Below are 21,112 nucleotides of genomic sequence, written 5' to 3'. Positions count from 1 at the left end.
AAAGCTTTGTGGGATGCTTAATATTCGTACACTGGTACATGGCTCAGTCCCAGCTCTCAGATTAAATTGTGAACTCAGTGAAATTATTCTAAGTCACCATGAGCTTTGGCTAAGTGCAGAGGGTAGCCTTGGACTATGGCAAGTTATTTAAGGATAATAAATTCTAAGGATTTGTCATTTCTTCTGCAAAATGTGAGAAAAGTTATCTGCCAATCTCGCCTCTGTTTGCAGTACTATCAATATCTGAGTCTTGACTAGAGTTTGACCAATAAATCACAAAGTGATGCTCGTGGTTGAAATTCATTAAAAGAGTTATGTCTAGGTTGCTTCTTCTGGAGGAATGAGATTTTCTTCTGCAAACTGAGAGCTGATAAAAATTCTCTTTGTAAATAACAAGGTTGCTTGGAATTTTTCCATCTAATTTTCTTTTATGAATGCCTTGGGGAATTTCTGTGGGGGATGTTTGAGGGGTGAGTTACAGAACAAGAGATGGCAGAAATGTGGGGGGTTTTCCTCCTCCTGAAAGAAGTCCACCTTTTTATGGTAAAACTGAAAACATTTAAATTTTCTCCAGTTCTGATCTGAAAACATTTATTTTTGCAGCTTCTTAAGGTTTCTATCAGAAATTTTTTTTCTTCCAAAAAATACTCATTTTACCAAACCAGGCCAGCATCTCCCAGAGGACTGAATTGCAGGCCTGTTACTCACAGCTGCGCCTCTCATCCATGATCAGCAAATTCTGTACATCAGAAAGAGAGAAAGATGTGAAGAACTATTGATCAGTGCTTCTTAAATGCATTGAAATTCTGAATTTAACAAAAGCGCAAGCTTGACACTGGAAACATTTGTCCGTTCACAAGACAAGTGCATTACAAGCACAGCTTGTGGAGACTTCCTCACCATGTCCCAGGTTCAGTTATTTCCCCACAAACAAACAAGCCTCAGCCCTGCTACAGATTATTACTGGGGCCACCCAAACCGCCTGTCAATTAATGTTCAGCTTAGAAGACTTTTATCATGTCCATAAAGAATTAGACTGCAGCTACTGCCCTCACACACTGAAATCAAATGGAAATCACATCCAGCCACAGCCAGACTGGGATAATGCCTTGCTGCTAACCTAGCCATATACTTTTAATTCTGTCTCAGTCTCTGTCCTCAAGGAAATCCCACAAGAGAAAACCTAAATAAATGAAACATAATTATAGATGCCGTTTATGTAATTCGTAAATGATGCAGAGATAAGTGAGCACTGCTTATTCCTACACATGCACAAATTAAATACGGACACTGAACCAGAGGTACCCTCTAACACTCCAAATTTAACGAGGTTCAAAGACTGAAATCACACCCCAGTCCCGTCATTTGCATCTCGTTCTAGCACACCAACCCTTCCCATATAAGCATCCAAATACCAAGCATCCCAAATTGGAATCACAGATCACTTATTTTCAAGAAAACATAAGAAGTGCATTTTTCACGAAGCAAAAAAAGCAAAAGGGCAAGATAATCCGTCAGCCAGCCGACCCCTTATCGGGATCATGGGCAGTCCCATTACTGCTATGACAACTAGCTGAGCTGTGAGCCAAGTGTCTGGAAAAGGCCAGCCAAAAATCCATCAGTAAAAACTCATTTATCACAGCTGAAGAAAAAAGCAGAGCTGCCATCCGCAGCTGGGGCGCATGGTGCCGGACGGGCCTTCCCGCAAAGGCCAGGCCCAGGGCCCACAGCACAGCCCCAGCCTTCGCGGCCCACGGAGGACCTGCCTCTGCCTGGAAACGATGACATTTCCATTCAAAACAAGATCTATTAAACCAGAAATAATTAGTGCAGGGCACAGAAATTTGCAGAGGTCAGTGTGGTGTTGTCTGTGAGTCACACCGAGCCTGCTGCACAGCGAGATCCCACAACGCGGGGATTTTAATGTTTCGCCAAATGAAATTCAGAAGACGGATTATTTGGGGGAGTGAAGAAGCCTATAAATAGCAGCAAGTAGGATTTTTGAGCACATCCTAACTTTTTTCATCTCTCTATTCCAACGAAGCAAAATGCATCTGTAGCTTTCTTTAAAAGCATCTTTTTCAGGGACTTCAGTGCTGGTGGAGGCACTGGATTGACAGCTTCAGAGATTCATTCTGCTGTTTACCCACCAAACCGGCATAACACAGGCAGCACAAACTTCTCTGAGTCTGCCCTACCAATGTGCCTTTGGCACTTATTAAAAAATTTAACACCCTCAGATATGCTGCATGTATTGCAGAGGGAGCAAGGCCAAAGCACTGCACCTCCCTGCCTCTCAGAGGTGGCTCTGTCCCAGCACTAACCAGATGCAGGTTGACGTCACATCTTCCTTCAATGCCCCATCATTTCCACGTCAGCTCATGGGGCCAGCGACAGAGATGTGGGGATGCTATTGCCTGAAAGAACATTCTGGAGAGGTTCTTTGCATCAAAGACTGACGGCACTAAGGGCCCGCCTTCCACTGAGGACCCTCTCTACCAACACGGCTGGGGCAATATTCCTGTCCTAAGGAGGGCAGGAACATTTCCTTCCCGTTTGCCCAGACACAGAGAACCCAAGACGCAGACCCTGGCAGCACCCCTGCCATTCTTCCCCGTTGGTAGCACCCAGGTCTCTTCCAGGACTCACCCAGGGCTGAGCAGGACAGGACTGAGGAGGATTTGGGGCACAAAAGCCAAACAAATCCGAGGGTCTTCATTTTCAGCAAGGAACCCACGTCTCGTCTCTTAAAGCTGGTGCCAGGCAATTTGCCTTAGGGACTCTGAACATAGCAAATCCTCAAATTCACCATTTCTTATTTCAGCAGAACACTTGCAGTCATTACAAAAGAAAGACAGTGATGTAAGAGTTGACAGAAAAGAGCAGGAGATTGAAGTCTGCTGTTTAAATATCTTCAGTACACTGTGTAAGCAGATATGAGCTCAGCTTCCTCAAATTGCTTTACTAACCACATTAACCTCAGGGACTCCCCTTTGTTTCCTGGGGTGAGTGAGTAATAATTCAGTGATAGAACGGTAATGGCTGAGCTCACTTTCCAGTGAGCATCGTATGAGATGACTGGTACAGCATGCCCTACATTTGAAGCTGTGGTTTTCAGAAATGATGTACTATTAGCACTGCATTTGAAATAACCCAGTAATTGCTTAATGTTTTATATTTACATGGGCTGTACATTATGTTTGCTCTGAGTGAGGGAAGGAGAACTAAGCAGGGAAGGAGGTTGCAATAAACCTACAGTAAGCAATAAAGAGCTGTAAATGGTAATCTGTCAATAGCATCAGCTTCACTAAGGGCTTGATTCAGGAAAAGAGGAGCATCCTCAGTTCCTGACAGATCTAAGCCAACCCAAATTGGATGTAGTACCTAGCAGGACTGAGCTCTTCCTGAAGGGTGAGTTATTAAATTTAAACGTACATAAAATCTTATTTGAAACATTATTATTAATAAGAGGAAGGAAGATCTTCCAGATAAGATGCTTCTGCAGTGGGACTCTGCACTGAGCTCCAGCTCTGCCATGGATTCCTCACATCATCTGAGCAGCTTCATCACAGTCCCTGTTCCTCATTTCTTTACCCTTGCAGTAGGGATAATTCCTCTCCTTTCATCTCTGTATTGGCCTGTGTTGTCTTTTGTATGAGCATGTAAACTTACTGAGTAAAAGTAGGTCCTTCAGTTCAGCTGTAAAGTACATAATGATTGGTAGTAACATTCTTGGGCATTTCTTCTTTCTTTCCATCTCCGTAACCGCTTCCTACAATACTATACATCACAGTAATATTATGTTACAGTGGATTGGATTTATGCTGTGGGAGAAAGGGGCAAGGACCTGTTTTATTTCATTTGTGTAGTAAATGAATAATTCTGCAGAGTTCACCATATTCCCTGAGAAACTGAGACTAAAACAGCGACTGCTGGGTCTTCGTTTTGATCACAAAAATGTTTGGTCTTTTCTATTCTGAGTTTGCTGGCTACGTTTAAACTTGTGTCACTGGGAAATGGAAAAGAACAAAGCCATGTATACCAAGCCACATATACCAACTTGCGGGTGCTTATCTGTTTTTAAAAATAAAACTTCTGCAGATTTTAATAGAAAAACTGTCGGTGCTGAGAAGTAAACAACCAAACCACCATGAGTGAGTAAGCAAGTACATGTATATACAGCACAGGGTGAGTCTAAACTCAACGTGGTAGTGGATAAGAAAAGTCTGCAATCTACTTGTTTTCCAGTTCCTCAGTCTTCAATTCATGCTGCAATGAATGCCAAATGAAACAGGTCTGAGCTGTCCAGGCTGAAGAATGCCTCTGAAGTCAGCGATAACAGCTAAAAGCTATGAGTATTTAATGCATGTGCAACGTGGGAAAAACTCACCAGTGAGTTCTCTGGATGAACCACCAGATCTGGTGGAGGATGGAAAGGCAGGTGAGGCAAGGCGCACTGCAAAGCCTGCCAGCTCCATGCTGCCATATGGTGGATGGTATCGCATGCAGAAACTGCCAGGTATAAGGATATAGGAAAACTGGGAGCTATAAAAACTGTGAGGATATTATACAAGGATTACGATATTATACATACTGCAGTCTACTGTGGGGGAAAAAAAAAAGAGAGAGAAAGAAAGAAAAAAACAACAACCAAAGTTAATTCCCTCAATTTACATACAGTTGTGTCTTGCAAGTAAAATAGGAGACTCAGCCATTCCCGGCTTCTTGTGATTCTGAGAGAAGTGGCAAAAAGGTCGTGCAGGGGTGAGCAGCAACGTGAGCAGAAGACGACGTGATAAAAAGTAGTCTGGGGTAGGAGGCAGTGAAGGGCACAGATCCAAGATCATAAAACCCAGGCCGGTGTTGAATTAACACGACAACTGCATCCTCAGGGTCCTGCTGCACAAACTGGGGCCGAGCTCAGCCTGTGCCAGCCTGGGCTGGAAGGGGAGCAGGTCTGTAGCTCACCTGCAAGGCCAGTAAGGACAGCATTTGCCAAAATACAAGCAGGATCAGCACGTTGCAGCCCTGACTGTACGGCCATCAGATGCAGGGATAGGGACTGCCACCTAACTGTGGAGCAGAGGTTCCCCTTTGCAGTGAGATCTCCCTTCTACACCTTTTAAATAATTCACACATATTCCGACATCAACACAACTGCTGGGGAGGTTATAGGACACCCTTTTATGTGATTATGCAAAAAGGCTCCCACAGCACTAGTGCTGTATGCCGCAGGAGCTGAGGAACCCAGTAGTAGATACCACCATCCCTGGGACTGAGAGAGTTTTATTAAAATTACGGGAAGAAAGAACTAATTAGCAGTGAGTGGTAGGAAAGGATGAACTCTTAAAAAGGGAAGACCTCACTTTCATGCCTATGGCACTTCAGTAACAAGCAGAGAGGAAAAGAAATATAGAAAGTACGTGATACTGATGAGAAATTATTTGAAAATTCATAGATCAGGACTGGGCCTCTATTACAAACACCGAACAAGAAATGAGCTAGCTGCTCCGTGCCAGAATTCATGCAAGGAGGCACGGGCACAGTCTCTCTGGCTCCAGCATGCATTTGCTGGGGCAGTAATTCTCTGCTGGCTTGTGCTGCAGACAGAAGGAGGGCAGCTTCAAGGTCCAGTGCCCTAGAGAACAGTGCCCATATCTGTCCTTACTGAGTTCACAGCAGCTGCAAACACCACCCAATGCTCAAGAAATGAGAGAAAGCTTACCTCAGGAATCAACCAGCATCAGCCTGAGTCCTAATAAAACACACTCCATTATGGACTAATCCAACCCTCAGCAAACACAAAGCAAAGACCTCACTGACACCAGCAGGAGATGGACGAGTCTGAGTGGCATTTGCCAGAGGCAAATGAAGGAATATTTACTCAAAACACCTATTACCAGGTCAGGCAATGGGAGTCTGCATGCAGAACGAAAGGGGAAGCAAATCCCGGCCTTAGCAGTGAAACAGAAATGGTTACATGGAAAGGCTGCCTTCCCTGCTGCCTTCCTCGTTGTGGTTTTCCCGTTGACAGCACTGCAGCGGCTGAAGAATCTGGCTTAACAAAGAAAAAGATCTTATTTCTGACTGAAGAAAACCCCACCTCAGTCATAAAAGCTGTGCAACAAGATACTATTCAAATAGCTCGCAGGAAAATCTTGGTCAGCCCCACTCGCAGATCTGAATAGCCTGAAAAGTCTGAATATATTTAATTTATTATTTTCACCATGGAAACGCTCAACAAAACTGACCTTTTCAGTTTCAATAAAGCTGGATTTTCCTGTAGGTCCCCTGTCAGCCACTGCAATAATAAGTGGAAGTGCTAAAAGCCAGAGTTATTAAAAACTACGGAGGAGTGAAACGGCGCCCCAGCCCCGGTGCTCCCGGGCTGCTCCAGCTGCACTCAGCCCAACAGGAGCTGTACGCCCTCGCTTCAGGCCTCTTAGCCCAGTTCCAGCTGTGACTATGCCGATGCAGATCTTGAGCATCTGCTAACTTCAGAGCAGTTAATTCTGGTTTGCTGGGTCCCACTCAGCACAGGATGCAGCCATCTGAACATGCTGCAGCTACTTTTATCTAAGACAGTCAATTTATGGTGTACCTTCGGTATTGCTGACCATTGTGGTGTGTGTATCCTTTCCAACCAGGCTCTTTATCTACCTGTTCATACGCAGAGCCGCTGGCACGCAGTGTAGGGGGGGAGGTGCTGCTCCCCCTGCCTGGCCGGGAATGTGGGGATGGGGAGATGAGGGTACACGCACAGGCAGGGGAAAGGGGCAGGCTGCGGGGTGAGAAGGGGACACAGCAGGGCACAGAGAGAGATAAAATGAATAATTTCAAACCCCAAAGTCCCTGTGCTTTTTACCAAGGAATTTGGCGTACCTGTCCTTCCGAACATAACCAGTCTTGAGAGCGACAGCTCTAATAAATGGCTGGAAAAATAGTGAAGATGTTTGTTTAGATGCACGCTTTGTTAAGTGTCTGTCATTTGGCAGCAGATGAACAAAGAAATTATTTCTCCCTTGTGTTTAACTTTCTCTGCTGGCTGGGCAGCTTTCCTTTGTTCAGGAAGGTATCCTAAAGCTTGAAAAAATTCAGGCATCCACATCTAAGTCAACGCTCCCAGAACTGGCTGGTTTTGATCTATCCTAATCTACATTTCACATGTCACATTTTAGTAAAATACAGATATGGGCAGAGAAAACATAAAACACGGAAGCTTTTAATAACCCCCTCGGCTGGCAGGCAAATCGCACCATTAACAGCAGCTACAACCCATCTTCCAGCGTGCCCCTCTCCGCCCCCTGCATGCGGCAGCAGCTCAGAAGGCTGTGTTTTCTCTCCAGACTCAAAATGAGCCGGTAACTTACTGGGTGGACTGGGTTTGGTTATTTCCCATGTCAAGCAGACAACAGCAGCTGGCTCCCAATGCCAGCCCCCACACCGGAGACTGGGAGCAGTTGCCTCAGGGATCCAGCCAGCACCAAGCTCCTGGCCCTGCATCCCCTCCCAGAGCCACAGTTCCCCTACACAACACATGTGGGGCTGCATTATGTCAGCCAAAAAACTGTGTTTTGCCAAATTTTCAGTAAAACACTGCACAGATATGAATGCCGTGTGGGGTAAGGTACAGCAATTACCAAGTAGCAGCAAAGACATTTCCATTTGAAACGTCCTTTGAAGACCACTTGCACAGTGAAAAGACACAAAGCCGGACTGAACCTTTTTCTCAGCAGCTTTACAATCCCTTTGGACTTTCCAAAATACAAGATCATGTAGGTCTGAGTTCATACCGCTTTCTTTCCTTGTTTGCTTTTACAACAGGAGCTTTGGCTCTCCTTGTTCCAGTGGGGGAGCTGCTCCCTGGTGGCTGAGCCCGAGCTGGCCCTCATGCAGCGCTGCTGGCCACAGTGACAATAGTGAGGGTGGGGGTGAGGACACGGTGTGCTGCTCGTGCAGCAGGGCCCCAAGGCCCCGTGCCACCACCACACCCCTGCTGTGCCTTGTGCACGGGACCCAGAGGAGCAAGGCCCACCTTCTGCTCCCAGTGCTAAAGACGCGGTGGTGATGGGCGCCGCCTGGCTAGGCTTCTGTCCTGGACTGCTTGAGTACGTAACTGCTGCTCTTCTGGAGACTAGCAAAAGTAACAAATAAACAAACAAAACCCAAACACGTTAAAAAAAAATGCTCCTATTTCCCACTGTCACTTTTGGAAGAGCTCTACAGCAAAATGGCTGACGAGGTTGGCATGGTGATAGCTTTCAGTGATACTAGTGCCTGAACCATCACCACCTCACTTATTGCCAGCACAGAGTGCATGGACTGCACAGCTCCTATTCTTTTTAAATGTTTTAATTATTATTTCTCTTAATTATTACCTTAATTGTCACTTCTAGATCTTTGAATGGCTTAAATTACACACACACAAATGAAAAAAAAAAAAAAAGAAGGAAATAAAAAGTATGCTGTAACTAGACATTGCTACTTAGCAGGTAGCCAATGAAATGCCAGCCATACCATAACAACAGCATAAAATCTAAACAGATTTTTCTAATACTCCTTCATTTCCATTCAAGAAAAAAGGGTTTGTATTTGCAGCCTGGCATAGAGAGGTCTGAACAGCTGGATTTTTCCTTTGGGTTCTTTACTGCCTATCCTATTTTCTAAGCACACTTGTCAAGAACCATCCACCTACTTTTCTGAGTTTTTATACTTCTACTCCAGTTTTTCTCAGTCCCAATATTCCCACAAGAATTAAAGCAGCTGAGTACATGATCCTCGCCCTCATTGATCTGTTTTGCTTTCCAAGAGACACAGCTCTTTGTCCAGACAAAGGTGATGACTCCAGACCCTTGCTCTCTACCACGGCCCCTCAGCACACCCCTCTCACTCCCCCATGCAATCCCCAGCCCCACCTGCCTATAACCTGCTCTGCAGGTAAATTTACAAAAATATGAAGGCAGAAGGTGAGGATTTATCTGACGACAAATATTGTCAGTGTAGACAGCGCTAAACCTAACTCAGTACTGGGCAGCGGTACGAGGTGCTTCTTGGAAAACACATGGTGGTAAAGCCACTCCTGTAGGCACAAGCTGTGAGACAGGAGATTTCAGAAGTGCCCCAGAAGAAAGGCCAGTAGCTGCCAGGCCTATTTGCTGATCCAGTAGCCAATGTTACCCTGTGCTGGGCACGGGGGCTGGCACACTCGGATGCTTGCTCCAGCTGCCTTCTGCTGCCTTCCCTGCTTGAGCACGATTCCTTCATTAAGCATGCCAAAGAAAAGATGCTTTGTTTTATAAATTAGACTATTATCTCAGATTCACTTTCTCTCTTCACTTAATGAAAAGCAAATTTCTACAGCATGTCAAATAAATAGCCCATATATACATATATATAAATAGCCCCTATATAAATAGCCATAAATGCAATACAGTTCTTTCATATATAGTCCTATACAAATACAGTTCTTTTAATATTTCTCAGCAAACTGGGAGTTCTCATGGTAGGTTCATGCATTTCTATCCATCACAATCCCCAGTGACAGGTCTACCAGCATCTCTGCATCCCAGTATAAAGCAGCACCACCTCCCTCCTGTTACCAGTTGCACGTATCTTCAGAAGCACTCCCCCTTTTTTTTCCCTTCACTTCTACTTCTAGGCTTTTGTTCTAGCTCTTTCCATTGATCAGGCATAAGGCAACAGTCTTGCTCCATTTCTTGTTTTGGCTCCTGGAGACTCTAATTTATTGGAAGGATGAGATTCCTTGCTATCCTCAAGTCACTTTGTGTTTTCCCTTCTTTTTTCTAACATACACCCGATTGCTTCATTCATACTCACTACTCTTATCCCTTTTACTATTTTTTTCCATTTTTCTATCGATCCATTTTTCTCTTTTCCCTCTTCCCTTCATCTCTTTGCTTCTCTTTTTTAGCCCTGCCCCATCCCACTGAAGCTTTCCAGCTAGATGTATTACTTACTGCATTGAAGGGAAGCACTGCATCCAAATTCAAGTTGTACTGTACAACAAAACCAAGATTATAAATACTTACAGAGTCAGCAAGACATAACCTTAGTGTTCTCCCCTCCCTGTGCTAAACTCCCAAATCCAGAAGCATCCTGTTATCAAAATAGTTTTAACTAAAACTAAAGTGAAAATTAAATGGAAAATAAATTGGGCACTGAATGCCCAACTCCAGAACACGAGGCTCCCCTCACTTTCAGAGATGCACTGCTCGCCTTTCATCGGGCTCCTACTCTGCAAAGGTGTCTCTGTTTGCTTGCATGTTCCCCATCTGTCAAAGATGATAACGGACACCCCGTGTTGCCAGATAAGCAATATATGTCACTCTTCCTTGCCTAAGGTTAAAACAAATACGTTAATTTATTGCCCGTTACAGGCTGCACTAAGAACGAGAGCGGGAGAGAGAGCACGGTATGTTCTCTGCTCCCTGCTCAGAGCCACGTGTTTCCCCCCGAGCAGATTGTGCTGTCCTGCACACGCTTGGCTGATCAGCCCCTCGCTTTCATGGCAGTCCCTTAGGTATATGTGCACAAAGGGGGTGTCAATGAATAGCTACTACTCTGAGATTACATGATTTTGTGCCTTTTACACCTCAAGCAAGTGAATCCTGACCTACCTTCCACCCACGATCCTTTAGGAAAGAACCCCACTGGCTGGGAGGAGGCAGAGCACATCATGGTGACATGCATTCCCATCATAAACAATACAATATTGTCTGTGAAATAAAAGTGCTTTAATTTCAAGCAATGTCAGGAAAATCAGAATGACTCCAAGAGATCATTTTTTCAGCCCAAAAGATGACCAGAATAAAAATGTAGAAAGCCATGGTTAGGAGGGTGGAGAACAACTAACTAAAATGAGATAACACTACCAGTTTATATATTCTGTGTATTTTCTTTCCATTTTCAGGAGGATCATTTCTAAACTGGCTGTCACCCCTGCATGAATTATTACATCAGGCTCAGTAGGCTGTAGATATAGACAGAGACTAAACACACATATACCGCACTCTTACATGCTGACACATAATTCTTTCGTGCACTGCTAAATGGATGCAGAGAAAGCAACAATAAAACGTCTCTCTCACATTTATATTAAATGTCAGAAGAGGAAAGTCTTCTTCCCAATACAAAGCTAAAGAACGTATAATTTACTCATATATATATATATGCATACTCATAGATATACATGTACACACACATTGTGTGAGGGAGAGAGGGAGAAGGAGATAAGGAAAAACCACTAAGATCTTCCTTCTGCCACCACAATGTAGTAGTCCTGCTAATATGAAAAGATCCAATCCTTGTATACAAGCAAATCTCCAAAGATGTGGTCTGACATGTAACTCTTCCTTGCTATGTAGATGTACTCCCAGAATACTGAGCTGCAGATTTAAAATACACAGAATCAGTGCAGGAAACTGTGGGGAAAAGCAGAAATTGGTTGCTTCTGAAGACTCAATTGAATTACTCTGAAAAGATTAATTAAAATTGAATTCTCTTTTGACACAAAATCTCCTGTTTGCTAGTTCTTCCTATTACTATTACCTAGTTTCCATTAGGAGATACACTCTGTAATGAAATAAACCTCACGAACCCTGTGGGATCAAGCAAAGTTTACTGTATTCTGACAGCAGCAGAGGAGAGGTTACAATGAGAGCTGGCAAGCTTAATGAAAAACGGGTTGACATATTATCACTGAATTCCTATCAGTGATCTGTATCACTGCTTCTTTAAGGTGCAAAAGGTCAAATAATTGAGTGCTGTGCTGATTAGGAAACAGCTTGATTTGCCAGCTGACAGCCTAGACTCAGATCTTCATTCAGTTTCTCCAAAAAACTATGGGGAAGGAACGGGAGGAGGGGAGCTCCTCCAGGCCTCGGGTACAGCTTCATAACTAGAATATGAATTATTAAAATACAAAGGTCATTTGCATCTCTAGTACTCAGCTGTGTTTTCACTGCCAGTATTTGGGGAAGCCATGCAGGGGATCACCTTTATTAGGGACCAGTGCGAATGAATTAGATAAAAGACTGAGAGCATTTGCATTGCAGTTGGTGCTTCAAGTCTGCCCTGCTATAAAACATTGCTTCGTGCTTCACCACAGCGCATTTGGAGACTAATGAGACATTTGGCATACTAAGAAACTATCCAAAACAAACGTGAGGGCAGAATCTGGCCCTGGATGATATAAAGGAAAAATTCAATGCAGAGTGGAATTAACAGGGTCACATTAAGAGTCGCCAACTACTTTCACTGTACAAGGAGCATCGATCTCAGAGAGCCAGAGCAAAACTTATTTGCATCTCGTATTTCTGAATATTCTTATTTTCTGGCACTTACAAAGTCAAAACAAAATCCCCAGTGTCATAAGTCTTCACCCCAAAAGCTGGCACTCGTATCAAAGGGATATGTGTTTATGTGTTGGCTGTTTGGGTCACCGTCACAGGGCCCACAAAAACAGGTATTTACCACATCCTAAATGTGTGCTTCCAACTATACAGCCAGCAGCCTCATAATAGAAAGTTAAAATGTAAACGCAAGCTGCTATTTTAGTGCAATCACACAAATGCAGCAGTTTGTGTTCTCTCTTCCTTTATTTCCAGAACGGACAGAATGCTTGAATTAAAATATATAGATATTCCTTTTTGTTGTTGTTGTTTTCTAATTGCCTGGTAAATTAAATCTTGCTCACATAAGTAATTCTTACTCACCTTATTACCTTATTCCTATAATAACACAGTTGACAGTGTTTGGACTAAAGAATGCCAAAAGCTGTTTTTCCCTAAATAGTTAAAATACAAACAGAAATCAAAACCAAGCAGCCTAATAAAGGATTATAAGAACTGACAATGCTTTGTGAATTTGAAAGGTTACATTGCTCAGATGAAAATAAAACTGAAATCCCGATTCAACCCTGAGCTTTTGCCTCCCCTTTTCACAACATTTAAAGGCATTCTTCCCTTCGTCATATGGATAGTTGTTCACAGAGGAGTTCATCGATATCACCTTGCTCATCTAGACCAGATGGCCAAAAGTGATGAAAATCCAAAGGTATTCCAGAAAGTGACCTTGGAGATGCTTTTGTGATTCAAAATTCAGGAAAGATCGCAAGCCTGATTCTGGAAACATCCCTGCTTTAGCTCTAAAGAAAGCCAGTGCACCTAGGCAGCAGCTGATTTTAAAGGACAACAGCAGACTTTCCCCAGTTGACAAGACATCTGCTACAGTATTCCACAATCCCCCATTTACAAAGGAAATAAGAGCTAGTTTGAATCACATATGTCAATAGTCGGGATTTTTGCCTTCTTACCCTTCAGATTCTATTACCTATAACAAGACAAGATGACAATGCCTGTTAAGAAATGAAAACTGAGAGGGAAGAATCAGGAAAAAAAAAACTACAGACCAAAGACAGTTTACTTTTTTTTTCCCCTAAATTGATCCACTAGCTTTCCACGGAAAAGTTGGCAAAAGTAAAATCGCAGGTGTGTGCTGCCCTCACCCTCTGGGTGCTAAGGCACGGTGAGTGCCTCTACCCAAACCACGCCTGGCTCTGAAAATAAATCAACAAGATTTTGCAACACAAAAGCCACCCTCTCGCTTTTGCTGAGCACTATTTGAAATAAAGATAGATCATAACGTGAGTCATTTATCTCTCCTCTCTGATGCATTCACACACACGCCTACCACTGCAGGGGGATTGAGAGAAGTGACCTGAATCTCAAGCACCCTTGGGTTTGCAAACAAAACCCAGCCAATGAGGGGATGCAAAACCTGAACTAAATCTATGGCTTCTCCTTTACCCCCCGCTTTCCTCCTCTTTTAGCTGGTGCAAGTACAGGAGAAACCATGAGCAGTGTCACAGAATGAAACCGTGCATCGTGTAACAGCTCCAAAGCAAGACATTCCCATTTCACACCACAGACATTCAAGCAAGCAGACGAGGTGAAATCCCGGTTGGCTGCAATACTTGCACTTATTTTAATTGTTTATTGAAAACAGCATGACAGATGCAAAAGAATGGTAGAAGGAAGAACAAGAAATATTGGCTTCTTTCAGATCCAACCCCCTGCATGAACCACACAGAAAATCAATTCTTTACATTATATGTAAAAAAATAAAATAAAAAATAGAAGCAGCAATAGTAGCATGAGAGAGAAAAGAAAGAGGCCACAAAGGACAAGAGAAGAGGTGCTAGGGAAATCTGGGCAGAGGCACTTGTGTTTCTGGTGCAGGAGCATGGGAAGCATGGCATGGGGACACGCTGCCGGGGGCTGAGGGGTTTCCCTAAGCGTAGGAACAGGAGGCAAGGCAGGCTGAAGAGAGAGAGGTCTATGGTAAGGGATGCAGGAGCAAAGCTTAACTTGAGGCTAGGAAAACCATTACTTATTACACTCTAATTATTTTGCTTTGGCTGGTTCTCAGATGAGTACTTCAGGAGCAGACTTACACGCCTGCACTGTTCCCTCCCTGCTGAGTCACCCCACAGCCCTACAGAGCACATAAAGTCCAGAGGCTGAATCCAGGTATCAAGAGATCTGCCCCCGTCCCTTGCATCCTAAAAAGGAACGTGTCCATGTCACCTATGGAAGAGTGGTGGCTTTTCCTCAGTGACAGAGGGATCCCACTAGGCACAGAGGATCACTTTTGCCGGCCAGCATTAAGCATGTTTTTCTTCGATTTATCTTTCCAGTATGATTCATTCCACTCATCCACTTGAAAAAATATGCTCAGGGTCATCCCGGCTGCTTGCACAGCGAAGTCCATCACCATACGGATAGAACAGGGTTCAATTTCTTGCCCAAACACAGACGATAAGGAGGTGCATACAAATTCTGTCCCTGACTTTCACTATCTCTGGAAATGACAAAGCAAATACATCCAGGACAGACAAGTCATTCCTAAGGAGCCCCAAGCTCCAAGTGCCAGAACTGGATGGGACTGGAATAAATATAGTGGAGACCCAAAGTTATAACAGTTAGAACGTCGCTCACAACAAATTATGGCTTGGAGGGCGACATTATCCTCCAGAACCAACCCCTCAGCCCAGTCCCTCAATGGGCCACAGGAAATTACTTCACCTCAATCGCCGTTCTTCGGGGATGGACAGCACAGGAGCAGACAAATACTTGAGATCCTTCTGCCTTTATATGCTGTCACGGGGAGCGTCCCGACATACCTGTGTGCGTCCTGCTGAAACAACCCCTCTCAGCACCAGCCTGCTACGTACCTACTGAACAAATGCTCTGACGCCTGGTTGTCGATGGAGCTTCTGAGGAGTAGTTATGAGGAAGATTTGGGGATTTTGATCTGGTGGGTCTGGCTACTTTCACTTAGACTAAACCAAATGCACCTCAGGCTTCCTTGTCTAAACCATCTTGTTCCTTCTGGGCCTTTTGGCTATATTTCATGAACTATCTGATGTCCTCTGTCTCTAGGGGACAATTTGCTGCTGCTATCAAAGAATGAACCATATGATCTCATGCATGTCTTCCAACTCTGCCTGTTGAGGTTTCCAGATTTCTTCCAGAGATTTTTATTTTGTCCCCAAAGAACTCTTTGTGTACCCAACCGCTAGTCCAATTGATATTGCTTAGTCTGATAAGGATACTGCCTCGCCATACAAACCTTGCCACTCCTGTCTTTCAGGTACTACACACCTAAGGAAATATTTTGTATTTTCTTATTTTTGACTGACTCCCAGAAAAATCACTTTTATTCTCAGGGACCGAAAGTTAATCCCGCTGTCTTGTATCCCTAGCATTACTTACCATTACGCTTTTCCCTCTTCCACAAACCCCAGCTGGCACCGTCCCATTCTCCCAGCTGTATATGGGTGTTTTGTTTGTTTGTTTGTTTCCACAATCCTCAACTGCTTCTAGAGGAGGTTGATTCTGAAATATCCTTTCCAAAGCTGGGATGGATGTTTCCAGTTGGGGTTTATTAAGTTCCTATGGCAGCTATTTCCAAAGCTGCTTTGTCATATATTTCTTTGAAAGAGGCTTTAAGAATGGCAGCGAGGCTTTGCAGATAAGGATTTGAATTGCAACCTTTACACTAGAAGTGTAATAGGAACATCGGGGAATTAAATAAAATTATATTTTTCCTAGATGTCTGCTTAAAAAGGAAATTCAGGATTTTATGGATGCCCCAGAGACAAACTATTACATTACATTCCTTGCAGTTCTTATTTGAGTACTGTCTATTTGAGCACCTCAAATAGCACAGAATCATTCATAAAGAATGGGCAAGAGAGACTGTGTCCCATCAATATTTCAAGCTTGGTTATCAAATCAAGAGAAATTCATGAGTTCTGCTCCAGCTCAACATTTGCAGGTTTGATACTATTGTTTGACAGTTTAGGGTTTTTTTCCTCTGCATTCACATTGTCATTAATATTTTATACAATCTTCCAGTTGATGGTTATTGTAAAATTTATTAATTTTTTTTTTTTTTTACTTGGCTGCACTAACCAGTTTTCTCCTTTCTCTTTCAGCAGGGAGAAATTCACACTCATTTGCTATTTGTGGGGTGATGACATAGTGTGAAGAAGCAGTAATGATGACTGACTGATAGAAGACACCATATGTTCTCTTCATTTTTCTCTGTGCTATTTTCTGAGAGAGGAATAAAGACTCAATATAAGATGAACTTTCCTATGATATATAATATTTAAAAAACCTATGACTTTTTGCAAATAATTGGCAGGATGGGGGAAATACTCTTTTTCTAAAGCATTCAGACAGTACTGCTATAAGTATCAGGCTCCAAATCATTGAGATAAATATTTTTTTTCCACCAGAAATATTTCACATGCATCTAAACACCACCAAAATCATCTTTACAATTAATTTCACTCTTCCCTACATCCTTCCACAGCAAGAATTCTGAAAATAGAAGTTGCATTTGCTTATGACTAAACAAAGGTTAACGATTCCTTCCAATTTTAAAATAAGTGGGATTATACATAGGATTCTATGTGACAATTCATAATACAAGGTAGCCAACAATCCTGACTACAAGCATGCTACCAGTATCACTAGAGCACAACCACAACACCAACATCATATGCGGGGATGTTTCTTTACACACCAAGCGCATGAGTCAGGACAACTAATAACAGAAATTATTTCCTTCAGTAAATACTGCATTAGCTTTAACTTGTTTTAATCTCAAAAACAAATAAGAAGCCTCATTTTCTGTAAATACCTGAATGAAAAGCTCTTATTGTTGTAGCCTATGCATTTAACAAGTACACCCTTTTCTTAAACAAAACACCTAAACATTTTTAATCTTTTTTCCCCCGCTTATTTCATTCTCTCCTCTCAAACCAAGGCTTTTTGATTTGTGCTCTTCCTCCTAACTTTGTAATAGCCTCTGACTAAAACCAGACTACATCCAGAGCCATGCACGTATCTGCTCGTGTTATTAGGCAGTCAGGGCAGAAACAAAGAAGTAAACAAAAGGGATTCATGTTGCCTTCTGTTCCATTAGAGACAAAGAGGAAAAAAAATCAATCCTCTCAAATACAAAAATAAACCCCAGAAATCACTGCTTTAAGATACCTTATTAGCAAATTTCCAAGAATGTTTTGCAAGTAAGGGAGACAAAAGTGAAGGAAATCTAAGTGTGAATCCTTCGGGGCGAGGGGCAGAGCACGCCCTGCCACCACGGCGAGTGCCAGGCCTGTCGCTCGGGCTCTGTTTCAAGGTCACTCTGGTGTCGCCCTTCTCACAGCACGACCTGAACCAGGCACGCAGCGTCCCATCCTGCTCACGAGAGCGGCCTCCGCTGATGCAGGAGGAGAGCTTCCCGGCGTGATGTGACACGGAGCTGGTCCTCAGAGTGCCGCCTTCTCCCAGGTCACCTGCCATGGCAACAGACACCAGGGGATGCTTTAAATTTAGTGTGCAACTCAGTGCGCTCACCCAGTTAGACTTATTTTTGCTGTTACAACCTATGCGCCCTGCATCACAAGGAACGTGACAGCAGGAGCGCAAGGAAAGGTTTTCGTGTAAGGAACGTGTGTTATTCCGCCTCTGAACTCCAAGTGGCACGAAAGCATCTCCCCCAGAAAGCTGTACTACGTGTGCTTTATTTGTCTATTACACTAGAATTACATAATGTCTGATCTCAAAACTCACAGCCAAATGTCCCATTCCTCGGCAAAGCGCAAAGCCTACAGGATGAGGTCCCTAATCAATACTTTAATAAATACCACCTACTTAGTTGGAATAATTGATTGCCAGGAGCAGACTAAGCGTAATGTATTCCTGCTAATCTAGACAAAGGACGAATGCCATAGCTGATTTATACGGCACACCTGGAACCGTTCAGAGGGTTGGGGACAGGTCCGTCGGGACGTGCACATCCATGTGCAGTGTTTCATCGGGGATGGCTGGTGGGTGTGCTGGATGGAGCAACGGAGGTGACTCTGCGAGCCAGCCAGTCCCAATGCCGTGCCCAGGTCACTGGGGGCCTGGCGGGGTGCCTTCTGCTCTGGCCTTGCCTGAGGTCACCCGGGGCCACTTGGTGACACCTAGCCAGAGCAAGGCACGCCCGGGGATCTCCTTGGGGACTACTTCCTTACCCTGGTCCTGCCGTTAGACGGTTTACGCCGCTGCACACTCGTGCAGGAGAAAGCGTCTCGGCGTTTTAAGATGGAAAATAGCCAGCAGAGAGTGCAAGAGGCACCTTCGGCGCAGTCCCTACCCAGTTCACATCCCCGCTCCCAGACAAGGAACCTTGGCCCCCGCCACCGCGCATCCGCTCGGGTCCTTTGTTGGCGGACACCGGCCGGCAGCTCTGCCCCAGCCCCCGCCGCTCCCCCGGGGCCTGAGCCGGGGGGCAGCCCACCTTCCCGGCCGCTCCGACAACAGGCGCATTTCCAGCCGCGCTGCCACCCGCAGCCCGGCGGAGGAGATGGCTGGCAGGCGGCCCGCGCCTACAGCGCGGCAGCGCGGAGCCTCCCGACCCCAATGCAGCCCGGGGAGGGGAGTCCCCGGCTCCCAGCTCGGGACCAGCCCCCGGCCGGCAACTTTCCACCGGGAGCCGCCCGCGCCCCTGCTCGCCGCCGCCTCCTCCTCCCTGCAGCGGCCGCGCGGTGCCGGGGGAGGCACGGCAGCCCCGGAACGCCGCAAACTTGCGGAGCGGCGGCGGCAGCGGCACGGCTCCGCCCGCAGCCGGGGCTGAGGAGCCGAGGGGCGGCCGCAGGTGCGCAGCGGGGCCGGGGCCGGGGGCGGCGGAGGCGGGGCGGGGGCGGCGGCTGCCGGAGCCCCGGGGGGGCCGTCCCGCACCGCGCCCTCCTCCCGCCCCGCCGAGCCGCGCAGAGCAGCGCGGAGGCTGCGCGGAGCAGGTCAGTGGTGCGCGGGGCGGCCCCTCCGGGGCACTTGGGGAAAAGTGCCCAAACTTGCGGCGGGGCCGCGCTGGGATCCCCCCACGCCCCCAGCTCCCCTCAGCCCCCGGTGGCTGCGGGGCGGCGCCGGGCAGGGCAGGTGGCGGTGCGGGGCGGCCGCAAGTTGGGGTGCGGGCTGCGCGGAGCCGCCCGCCCCCGGGGCTCCGGCTGCGCGCTGGCACCGAGGGGCTGCGAGGCAAAGTAGAGTTTGTAGGCGCCGGCGTCTCGCCGGGTCGGGAGCGCTGCTCGCCCGGACTTCGGCTCGTGCGCCTGCAGCAGGGGGACCGCTGCGCCTCGCCAGGTCCGCAGGTGGGGTCGGGGAGGAGGGCTGCGGGCGGTCCCCTGCCCGCCCCGGGCTCCTTGCTGCCGGTGGGAGCTCGGAGCCGCAGGCAGGGAGCGGGCGGCGAGCCCAGCCCCGGCGAGCGGTGGGGCCGGGCAGGGCGGGTACGGCGGGGACAAAGCAATACCGGGTCGGTTGTGTTTTCTTGTAAGGTTTTGGAGGGGTTAGGAAAGCCCCGTTCGGTTGTGTTCCAGTGTCGCTTTCTGTCTAGAGCTGACTTGCCTTGTGTGCAGATTAACGTGCTTCCAAAACACAGAGATGCTTTTTTATGTTAGATGCTTACCCCGAGATGCTTGTGGTTTACTGCGAGATTTAAAAGTTGCAGCTCTTCGGAGAATAGGCTGTACATACAGACAGAGGGGCTGAATGGCAAACCTGAACAGTCTCCTAAGTGAAAATCAGAAATATAGTCGCTAATCCATTTTGTTTATTAATGATGCTCACCAGCTGATGAGAGAGCTATCCCTACTTTATCCTGAGATTTCATTTTGTCAGATGTCTGGCGTCTCATCAATTCCTTTCATGTCCCTGGGATTTTCTCTTTTCCAGGAGCAGGCCACAGAAGCTCTCTGTGTGGGATAACCACTAAGCTCTTCTTTTGAATTCATGAGCTTCCAAATTAAACTTTCACTGACACCTGCTATCTAGCCTGGTTCAGCAGAATGGCAGCGACACCCGGGCTGTTGGGGCTCTGCTACCAAGCAAAATAAATCACAAACAAAAATAGGTGCAAAGTGCCCGGGCCAGGCTATCCAACAATTTGGAGGAGCTCTGTGAAACTGTGGCTGCTGGAAATGTAATCACAGGCTGGTTCCAGTGGAGCAAAGTTTCAACAGCAATCACCGATAGGAATGAAATCCATAGTGCAGACAGCAACAGAGATTAATCATCATCATCAATTAGCTGATGGAGTCAAACAGAACAAAAAGAATGTAAACAAAGATCTGGCTTCTCCCTCCCACCCACCCCCCCCCCCGGCCCCGAATCTCACCCCACCTTTATTTATCTGGTACCAAGGATATTTTCCATTAGTTCCAAGCACCAAAATTTAGCAAGTGTCATAACGTAAGGTCAGGACTTAATTATTTATATGGAGATATCAATCATCGCGTGGGGATGATTTATTTATCAATCACCAGAGCTGTATAACGGGATGGTGAATTCCAATTTTCTCTGGTGGTGGCTGAGCAGGGCTGGGGAGGTCCCGGCTGCTGCCCGGCCACCGCAGGAACCTGCAGAAGTTTCTGTCCAGGCCCCGCAGAGCAGGGCTTTGCTGAGCCTTTTGCATCTGGTAACTTACCAAAACGTCACCTGGGAAATCTCATGCACATTGGCTGCACCTCAGTAATGAACAT

General features: G+C 45.8%; 1 long non-coding RNA gene across 4 annotated transcripts in view; it reads right to left on the bottom strand.

Annotated features, from left to right (window-relative positions):
• The window catches only part of LOC125183357 (uncharacterized), a 233,685-nt gene that overhangs the window by 17,847 nt on the left and 194,726 nt on the right, over nucleotides 1-21,112 (bottom strand). Inside the window, exons 6-7 of one of the 4 annotated variants that reach the window (XR_010834365.1) lie at nucleotides 17,589-17,890; nucleotides 11,059-11,405 (exon numbers count right to left, since the gene is read on the bottom strand). The exons of 1 other annotated variant lie outside the window; for it this stretch is intronic. This is a non-coding gene — a long non-coding RNA (uncharacterized lncRNA). Of the gene's footprint in view, nucleotides 1-11,058; nucleotides 11,406-14,539; nucleotides 16,641-17,588; nucleotides 17,891-21,112 lie in introns of those variants that run through there. 2 more of the 4 variants (XR_010834364.1, XR_007165212.2) reach the window with 2 other exon arrangements.

The sequence above is a fragment of the Anser cygnoides genome, chromosome 12 (genome assembly GCF_040182565.1).
Source record: "Anser cygnoides isolate HZ-2024a breed goose chromosome 12, Taihu_goose_T2T_genome, whole genome shotgun sequence".
Lineage (NCBI taxonomy): Eukaryota > Metazoa > Chordata > Aves > Anseriformes > Anatidae > Anser > Anser cygnoides.
Note: the sequence above shows the minus strand (reverse complement) of the source record. Positions and strands in the feature narration are given on the sequence as shown.